Genomic DNA, 10,637 nt, shown 5'->3' on the forward strand with positions numbered 1-10,637 from the left:
AGTACTACTCAACAATAAAAAGACGAACTGTACATGCAAGAATTTGGATGGATCTCAAGGGCATCATACTGAGTGAAGAAAAGTCAGTCTGAAAAGGTCACACACTGAATGATTCCACTTAATGTAACATTCTTGAAGTGACTAAATTAAGAGAGAGTGAACAGATCAGTGGTTGCCAGAGGTTCGGAATGGTGGGTAGGAAGGAAATGAGGATAACGATGGGAGGTAGAAGGAAGATCTTTTCAGAGATAGAATAATTCTGCATCTTGATTGTGGCAGTGGTTATACCAATCTACATGTTAATGAATGACATAGAACTAGGCATACACATTGCAACAAAGCCAACTTTCTTTTGCATAACATGTTAAGTATTGGGGGAAGCTGGGTTAAGTTTACAAAAAAAAACCCCACAAAACAAATTGTTTTGAAAAAGGAATTATAAGGGGCGCCTGGGTGGCTCATTGGTTAAGCCTCTGCCTTCAGCTTAGGTCACGATCTCAGGGTCCTGGGATCAGCCGCATCGGGCTCTCTGCTCAGCAGGGATCCGGCTTCCCCTTCTCTCTCTGCCTGCCTCTCTGCCTACTTGTGATCCCTCTCTCTAAAATAAATAAAATCTTTTTTAAAAAAAGGAAAAAAAAGAATTAAGAATAAAAACAGGAGGAAATTGAATTCCTGGGAATATTTTCCTACTGGATCATTTGCAACTAGAAAGTCAGGATTGTTCTTTTTGATTTTTCCTTAATGCAGAGCTTCCCAAGTGTCTCCACAAGGTGATAACCCAAATACAAAAGATTTCACCAGTAGTGACCAGGGGACTGTCTTCAGGAAGGGAATGCCCTTGCACGTACACGGATTCTGGCATCTGAAAGATAGGTCAGTGAAGTTGGCCAGTTATTACTAATTTGTATTGATGCCCGACAAAGGGATAATGGAATTGAGGGCTGTTGGCAAGCAATTAATGGCAAAGTAGAAGAGCCAGAGGACCTCGTTGATAGCTTATAAAGATGCCCTTTTCTCCTTCAGTAGAAGAGCAGATACATCAGAGGAACAGACTCAGGCCTTGAGAATAAGAGCCTCCAGATGATTAAATGCTCATCCCAGACAAATCAGTCATGCTCAAGTCAGAGCCCTGGCTGGAAAACAAAAACAAAACAAACAATAACAACAACAAAAAACCTGGGTCCCGAAAAATAGGACGGAGACTTCTGCACAGATACTCCTAAGAGGTTGGCTCTGTAAATTCCCTGAACTCTGAAATTCCCTGAAATTGAAGCGGTAATGCATCCTTCCCTAGAAAGAGTTTGTACTTGTCTCATGCTGGAAGAGGTCAGTGAGGCTTGGCCCCATGCAACAAGCAGTTTCCTTTTCAGGAGCTGCCCCAAGCTTTTCTCCTGGCTTCCAGGCTAAGAGCTTGTATTAAATCCCAGTGTAATCCAACTGAAGATATGCTGGGCCTGATAAGGAAGGAAAGAGATCCTGTACTGTAAGAAGAGCTGAATTAGCTAGCACATAATGGCCTGAGCCAGGTGAGTAGCCCTAGGATTGAATTTTGAGGTACTTGATCAAGGCAGCTAGAGCATGACATTGAAAAGTCAAGAATTTATCCATTGGAGGGTGCTCTGTTGAGAGGTGGACTTAACACCCTAGCAGAACACCCCAGGAGTGGGGCACGTTTCTTGCTAGGGTGGTTCTTAGAAGCCTGGAGTAGGCAGAAGCGTACACTGGATGCAGCGGAAATGCTTGAGTTGATTGGAAGATGGTAGAAAGAACTACAGAGGCTGAAGGAACTGGACATGTTGAAATGGATACAACACAAGGTCAGAAGATCAAGTTCCATGGGGAGCCCAGAAAACTCACTATTCACCAAAGCCATCAGAGCCTCAGTGGTGGCTCTCACCTGCTGGCTAGGGCTGAGGGTATGCGAGGTGGCAACAAAGTGGGGCTCATTAATGTCCCTGGGGATCATGGAGACCCAGATGTCAGATGTACCATTATTTTATGGAATGTTACAATAAAAAGTAAAAAGTCTGCCAACTAAACCTACCATAACATTTTCTTTGCACTGATACTTTTTTACTTATTGAAATAATTATTTTAGGCTTATGTAGCCATAGCATCTTTTCATATGTCATTCTTATGAATACAAAAAAAAAACATAAGCAATATACATCGCTTAAAGTATTTCATTTTTTAAAATTATGTTCAGTTAGCCGGCATACAGTACATCATTAGTTTTTTTTTTTTTTTTTTTTTTTTTTAAGATTTTATTTATCCATTTGACAGACAGAGATCACAAGTAGGCAGAGAGGCAGACAGAGAGAGAGAGAGGAGGAAGCAGGCTCCCTGCAGAGCACAGAGCCCGATGTGGGGCTCGATCCCAGGACACTGGGACCATGACCTGAGCCGAAGGCAGAGGCTTTAACCCACTGAGCCACCCAGGTGCCCCACATCATTAGTTTTTGATGTAGTGTTCAATGATTCATTACTTGCATATAACACCCAGCGTTGTACTAAAAGTATTTCTGACATTTCTTCACAGCTATAACCTGACTACCCTGAATCACTTTTCAGCTGAGAGTCGAAATTGTCCATGTTTTCTCCACACAGTATTGTCCTCTGTGCCTCCAAGATTGTCAGTGATGCAGAATTTCTTGAAAGAGAGCACCTGGGTGGCTCAGTGGGTTAAGCCGCTGCCTTCGGCTCAGGTCACGATCTCAGGGTCCTGGGATCAAGTTCTGCATCGGGCTCTCTGCTCAGCAGGGAGCCTGCTTCCCTCTCTCTCTCTCTCTCTGTGCCCACCTCTCTGCCTACTTGTGATCTCTCTCTCTGTCAAATAAATAAATAAAATCTTTAAAAAAAAAAAAAGAATTTCTTGAAAGAGTGACCGACTTATTGTCCAAGGGATTTTCTTCCAAACTGTTTCCAAGCTACAAGTTTTGACATGAGCTTTCTTGCTTGGCTTGTGAAACTCAATAACATAACAGAGTTTCAGCTACTTGTACGTATCCCCCTTGCTTTGGACTCAAAGTACAAGTGTAAAATTTTAAATTGGTCTTAGATGAAATGTTTCTAATCAATAACTAGGACCTTTCAGTAAAGCTGAATGACTTTGGGTTTAGTTTTTAATGATTTTATGAGTCAAGTAGACTTGTTTGAGGTTCTTACTGAGTTGTTTCCTTGTTGTGGCTCTTCTGATCGTCTTCTTTATATTTCATTTTAAGGTAACTAATTTTATTCTCTCTGTTCTGTTTTTAATGTTTTCGTAAACCTTTTAAGTTTGCAAATGGTCTGAAAATGAGTTATTTCCCAACAGCACTTTATGCTTTTGTAACTATTGATTGTGTTCATTTGAAAGTTATTTTATGTTACTGTTCTGGCATCACAGTGCTTTTCCAATTTGTGAATTTTTTTAAAGATTTTATTTATTTATTTGCGAGAGAGAGAGCGCGCACACACGTGCATGCACACATGCGCTTGAGTTGGGGGAGGGGCAGAGGGAGAGGGAGAAACAGACTCCCTGCTAAGCCCAGAGCCAGAAGAAGAAGGGCTCAATCCCAGGACCCAGAGATCATAACCTGAGGCCAAGTCAGATGCCTGACAGAGCCAATCAGGTGCCACATGAATTCTTAGAAACTAACTTAAAATGTTTCATTTTTGCATTGTGTATTTCTTTCATATGCAGTAAGTTTTCTATTTGCACAATTTTTATTAGTCTGATATTATTTTGCCACCGTACACTTTTCTAGCACAATTGAGGAAGTGAACATTCCTAGGCTTTTCATTTGAACATTTAATTAATTTTTAAACCCAGTATGACATTTTCCAAGCTTTCTAAAAAATTCTGTATTTTCATATCTTTCAGGATTTGGGGAGTTATTTATCTTTCTTTTAATCTTGATATTTAATTTTTACTTTATTTTTTATTGAGATATAACTGGCAAGTAACACTGTGTAAGTTTAAGGTGTACAACGTGTTGATTTGATACATTTACATACTGCAAAAAGATTACCACAACAGCATATTAGCTAACACCTCCACCATGTCTCATAATTATCGTTTGGTGTGTGTGTGTGTGTGTGGATATTTAAGATCTAGTCTCTTAGTAATTTGATAATAGTAATACACTATTATTTTCTTTTTTTAAAGATTTTTTATTTATTTGACAGAGAGAGATCACAAGTAGGCAGAGAGGCAGCAGAGAGAGAGAGGAAAGCAAGCTCCCTGCTGAGCAGAGAGCCCAATGCAGGGCTCGATCCCAGGACCCTGGGATCATGACCTGAACCAAAGGCAGAGGCTTTAAACCACTGAGCCACCCAGGTGCCCCTACACTATTATTTTCTATAATCACGATACTGTGCATTATATCTCCAGCCTTACTTATCTACTAGTTGCAAGTTAAACATCTCTCCTATTCCCCCACCCTCCAGCCTCTAATAACAGCCACTCTACTCTCTTTTTACAAGTTCAGCTTTTTGAAATTCCACATATAAGCGAGTACTTATCTTTCTGTGTCTGACTTATTTCACTTTAGCATAATGCCTTCATGGTCCATCCATGTTGTCACAGATGGAAGAATTTCCTTCATTCATGGCAGAATAATATTCCATCCCATACATACACACCCCACATCCACTGATGAACACTTAGGTTGTTTCCATCTCTTGGTTACTGTAAATAATGCTGCAGGAAACACGAAAGTACAGGGGCGCCTGGGTGGCTCAGTTGGTTAAGCTTCGGACTCTGAGTTTCGGCTCAGGTCATGATCTCAGGGTCAGGAGATCACACCCCGTGGTAGGTTCCTAGAGGGCCCCACAGGACCCTCAGTGGGGAGTCTTCTTAGGATTCTCTCTCCCCTCTCTCTCTCTGCCCCTCCCCCCATGCTCACTCACTCTCTCGCTTTCTCTCTTAAAAATAAATAAATAAATCTTTAAAGAAAACTTGAGAGTGCAAATATCTCTTTGATACCCTGTTTTTCATTTCCTTTGGATAAAACCCAGAAGTAGGGTTGCTGGACTGTGTCATAGCTCGCTCTCTCTCTCTCCCTATATATATATGTATATACATATATATACACACACACACACACACATATATTTATTTATTTATTTATTTTACTAAATAGTGTCAGTTTTGGTTTTTGTTTTTTTTTTTTTTTAGATTTTATCTATTTGTCAGAGAGGGAGAGAGAGAGAAAGAGAGCACAAGCAGGGGGAGTGGCAGGCAGAGGGGGAAGCAGGCACCCCACTGAGCAAGTGGTCTGAGTCAGAACTCAATCCTAGGACCCTGGGAACAAGACCTTAGCCCAAGGCAGAGGCTTAACCAACTGAGCCACCCAGGCGTCCCTGGTAGCTTTAATTTCTGAGGAACCCCCATACTGTTTTCCATAGTGGCTACATCAATTTACGTTCCCAACTGTGCACAAGGGTTCCTTTTTCTCCACATCCTCGCCAACACTTGTTGTTTCTTGTGTTTTTGATTCCAGCCATTCTGACTCATGTGAGGTGACATCTCATTGTGGTTTTGACTTGCATTTCCTTGATGATTAGATGTTGACCATCTTTTCACGTACCTGTTGGACATTTGGATGTTTGGGAAAAATTCCTATTTAGTTCCTCTGGCCATTTTTTAATTGATTGCTTTTTCTCTTGTTATTGAGTTGTAGGATTTCTTTACATATTTTGGATACCAACCCCTTATCTGATACATGGTTTTCAAATATTTTCTCCTGTCCAATAGGTTACAATTTTTATATTTTAAATATAGTTTAAGTCAATTATTCCTACTCTATTTGGCAAAGATCTCAGCTGCAAATTCTTTTGAAATACATGCCTTCTACCAGTAGTTAGCATTTTTGGTCATTTTTACATATCCTATTTCAATGTTACAAAACCAGAAGTTGAACTATTCAAGCCCCACAGATTTTGGCACATTTTTATCATCAATCAGTACAGGCTATTCTCGTTCTAATTTTTTAAAAGATCTATTTATTTGAGGGGTGGCAGGGGAGGCTCTGCACTTAGCTGGAAGCCTGACACAGGGCTTGATCCCACGACCCTGAGATCATGACCTGAGCCAGAATCAAGAGTCAGATGCTCAACCAACCGAGCCACCCAGGCGCCCCTCTATTCTCTTTTTTAATTTTTATTTTATTTTTTTTCACCTTTACCTCACATCTCTACTTTTATTCCCCTTTCTTCACCACAGACAAGCACTCTGAATATATTTAAAATTTATCTTGACTAAACCTATGATAATAATCATTTCAAAAGGTATGTAAATCAAATCACCATGCTGTATACTTTAAAGTTTTCCAGTGATGTATGTCAAGTATTTCACAATAAAACTGGGGGAGGGGGCGCGTGGGGAAATTGTCTTAGATATGTTTGTGTCCTTAAAAATATATGTAGTGTTGCCTGATTTCACAACTTTTTAAGGCGTTGCTTCTCAAAAACCATTTCCAAGCTTTCATTTCTTTTCCAGACAGTAATATTCACTTCATAGATCTAGCCTTGTTATATTTTTTTATTATCTCTATCATTTACGTCAATGCAGGTCGCACTCAGCACAATGTTCCTCAGCCCAGTGACAGTATATTGCTACTATTTGTTTTGCTTGCAGAATTGACGCCTTTATCTAACTGGGCCTGTTTCATATCACGAAAGGCCCATCTCAGACTGTCAGGGGCAGGGGTGAGGGCTGTTTCTCTGGGCAGAGAATGATGAGTAATGAACTCTACAGACTGGCTTGCCAGATAGCTCTGCTGACCCCTTTCTAGTGTGCCCTCCTTTATGACAGAGGCTGGAAAGTGAAAAGCTCTCTTTTCTTACTCCTCTGAAACAAGGAAATGAATGTAATTTAGGTTCTGTTAATCTGGTGTACTCATATGAGAATTTGCTTTGAAAATTTCATCAAATGGGGAGAAAGGTGGCCTTCTGACAGGCCTCCATTATGCAGCAGTGAATGACTCTAGCAGGCCTGGTGTGGCTCGGGGGAAAAACAGAGATCATGACAACTTCCTGATCTCAGGAGCATGGCTAGGGTAGCAGAGACACCAGATCTAGTGGCTGATTCTGGGTCTCAGTGTTGTGGCTAAGGTGGTGAGATCCTGAGTCTAGCTGCTGGGAAAGAAACTTCCTGACTCTCCAGCTTCCTGAGTGAGGTGGCAATCTTCCTGGTGGACCAGTTCATTTGCTTGTTCTAGTCATTCCCAGCAGCTGAGCCTAGAAGTTGCTCTGCCAGCCCTTCTGAAGATTTCGTGAGTCCCTTGTTCCCCCACATTAAATCCATATCCTGTTCAAGTAACTGGAGTAATGGCTTCCATGGACAACTGGACCTTGACTAATCAACATGCCGATCACAATAAAGTTCTTCCTGTGAGAACACTCTCTACTAGGGATATTAAAACCAGTGTTCCGTCAGACAACGACTCCCAGCAACCCGTTCTCATTTTTAGAAGCCCTCATTAAGGCCTATCAGGTATAGAGCCTCTTTCCTCACAGATCGCAGACTAGTGACCAGATGAAAGGAGTCTCTCATATGTTGGGGCAGGAAATCATTCTCCTAGGTAATTAGAAGCCCTTATCCTCAGTGGAATTTACTTTCAGTTTCTGCATCTCCCCTCTCAGAATAAATTGACTTAATAGGGAAATGTCTCACTGTGTTTTGCCCAGGCCCTGGACACCAGAGGCTTAGATCCAAAAGGGAAAAGCTGAGAAGAGAGGAGGATATACAGATCATCTTGAGCGGGACATCAAAAGAAAAAGAGCAGGAATTACAAGCTTCAAGCATTCCAGATGTGGGAACTAGGCATGCAGGCTCTGCCCATCTCCCTGGGGCCACGTGGAATAGCACCAAGCTCCAAGAGTCAACCTGTTGAGCCCCCTTTGGGGTAACTGAGGCAGCCTGCTCACCAGCCCTGTTCCCCATTTTCCCTGCATCCTCACGCCCCCACCCCCAGAGTGTGTCCCATCAATCAGAGAATGAGGAAGGCACACTCCAATGTAGAATGCTTGTATATGCAGTTCTTCCAGGCATTAGCTAAAGGACTGGTGGATTGTGAGGGCCCTGGGCAGCCCAAGGGGAGATACACAGAAGGCGGTAGGCCATGCAAACTATACAAGTGGTAGTTGCACCAAAGCAGCCCCTCCCCACCTCTGCATTCATATCATTCCCAGCTGTTTTGTTGCTTATAGCTCTTCTTTTCTAAACATTTTATTTATTTATTTATTTATTATTTATTTGACAGAGAGAGAGAGAAAGCACAAGCAGGGGGAGCAGCAGAGGGAGAGGGAGAAGCAGAGGGAAAGGGAGAAGCAGACTCCCCGCTGAGCAGAGAGCCTGAAGCAGAGCTTGATCTCAGGACCCTGGGATCAGGGCCTGAGACAAAGGCAGACACTTAGCCCACTGAGCCCCCCGGGCACCCCATCATCATTCTGCTTTTGAAGACTCACTTGTGGAGGCTGAGTCCCCTGTTTCATCTACACTCTGAGTTTTCTACCTTTTGGCTGCATTTCCTAGGCTCCTATCAACCACCTTCCTGTTAACATTGTGTTTTCCAACCGATAAACTCCTAAATACCCCCTTGGGGGCCCAGGCCTCAGTCCTTTTGCCTGTGCGCTCTTTCCTGTGAGGCAACCCTGATAGAACCTGACCCAGCTCAGACTGCGGGCTTCCGCAAGCACAGGGCTACCATGCCCCAGGCACTATTTTTATCTGGTTTTCTGAAATGTATTTCAAAGTTGGAGAATTTGGAAAGGCAGAGCATTTTCCAAGGTCATGCTCTGCAGGACTGATGACTGGAGAAATCCCCAAAACCCCTCTCTGTTGCTTAAAGTAACAGTAGCTATTACAACAGATAAACCATGACACGGTATCAACAGCTAAACATAATAGAGTTTTGTTTTAGGTTTCTTTTTTTGAGTATAGTTGATACACGATGTTACACTAGTTTCAGGTGTACAACACAGTGACTCAACAACTCTGCATGTGACACTTTGCTCACCACCGGGAGAGCCACCATCTGTCACCATCTATTACAGTACCATTGACTGTATTCCCTGTGCTGTGTCTTTTATTCCCATGGCCTATTCATTTCATAACTGGAAGCCTGTCTCTGCTGCTCCCCAACACCCATGTTGCCTATCTCCCTACCCCCTTCACCTCTGACGACCATCAGTTTGTTCTCTGTATTTACAGGTCTGATTCTGCTTTTTGTTAATTTGTTTGTCTTGTTTGTTTAGATTCTGCATATAAGTGAAACCAAATGGTACTTGTCTTTCTCTGATTTATTTCACTTAGCATAATAGTCTCTAGGTCCTTCCATGTTGTTGCAAAGGGCCAGATCTCATCAGTTTTGTGGCTGCATATTCCTCTGAGCATGTATGTGTGTTGCAGGGGGTGTACCACATCTTCTTTATCCACTCATCTATGATAGAAGTTTCATTCTTGCTCCATAAACCCAGTGATGATGTTCTTGCCTAGTGGTGGCCTCCTATCTTATGACCTCACTCGTGTCTAGGGCCCCAACGTTGCCTCCATTTAGCTGGCAAATGGAAAAAGAGACCATGGAGAAAGCACGACCCCTTATTTGGCCATTTAGTAACCCTCATATTCCACTAGCAAGTATGAGTTCCCTGGATGGAATTGGGGGTGGGGTGGGGGTTCTGAGAACTGTAATCCCTGACCGGCCATGACTTCATGCCAAGCCATCTCAGCCACATCCTCTGTATTCCTTTTCACTTAGCTTCTAAATAAATCACAGCTAGAGATAAAATCTTTAATTTTGTAAAAAGGCAGCGAGGCACAATTTCCTGAAAATAAATGAGAAATAAACCCTCTTAATATCTGAAAATTGGCCCAAAATGTAAAAGTGGACTTGAAAAGTTTTAAGACTTTTTCTTGGTGTGTAGAAAATAGCACCCTCACTCTCCAGCAACATTTAAATAATTGGACACAAAGGCTGAAGGGTACAAATGATTAGGAATAAACGTCCCACCCCTACCCAAGCTCCTTCTTGGTATACAAATGTTTGAAAACATTGGTATGAAATAATTGTTGATCTTAGTGACTTTTTTTTCTCCTGCTGAGAATCTACTCTTCCAGATCTGGCAAGACTATCCCCAGAAAGGGTCTGTCCCTCTAAGGCAGTATCTCTAGAGAACCTGAAGCCCAGCCCAGGTGGCAGTTCCAAGAAAAGTTCCAGGAGCCTGCAGGCTCACATTCGATGGGACTCCATCCGAGTCCTCCCCATGCCACCCTCGCCTATGGTCCTCCAGCCAGGAACAGTAAATACCCTCCATCCTAGCCTAACCAGTGAGTGGTAAACACTAGGTCTTTTCAAGCGAATATGTCCCTTCATTTACACAAGATTGTATGTAAGCTATGTCTGCTTCCCTGACCCACAGGCTCTGTTCTTCTCCATCTCTAACTCTTGAAACCAGATTTTGTTCATAGTTACCATAGAGAATCCATTCCCATCAAATAGTGAGCATTATACCATTAAATGAGTATTTCCCAGAGGAAGATGTGTTAGGAGGGTTGCCCCCACAGAATTTAACTTGAAAGTCCCCTTAGACATTATTTCTTCTCCTAAATCAGACCTATCTCCTCCCTGCCACCTGCACCATCACCCAAACAG

This window comes from Lutra lutra, chromosome X, assembly GCF_902655055.1.
Source record: "Lutra lutra chromosome X, mLutLut1.2, whole genome shotgun sequence".
NCBI classification, from domain to species: domain Eukaryota; kingdom Metazoa; phylum Chordata; class Mammalia; order Carnivora; family Mustelidae; genus Lutra; species Lutra lutra.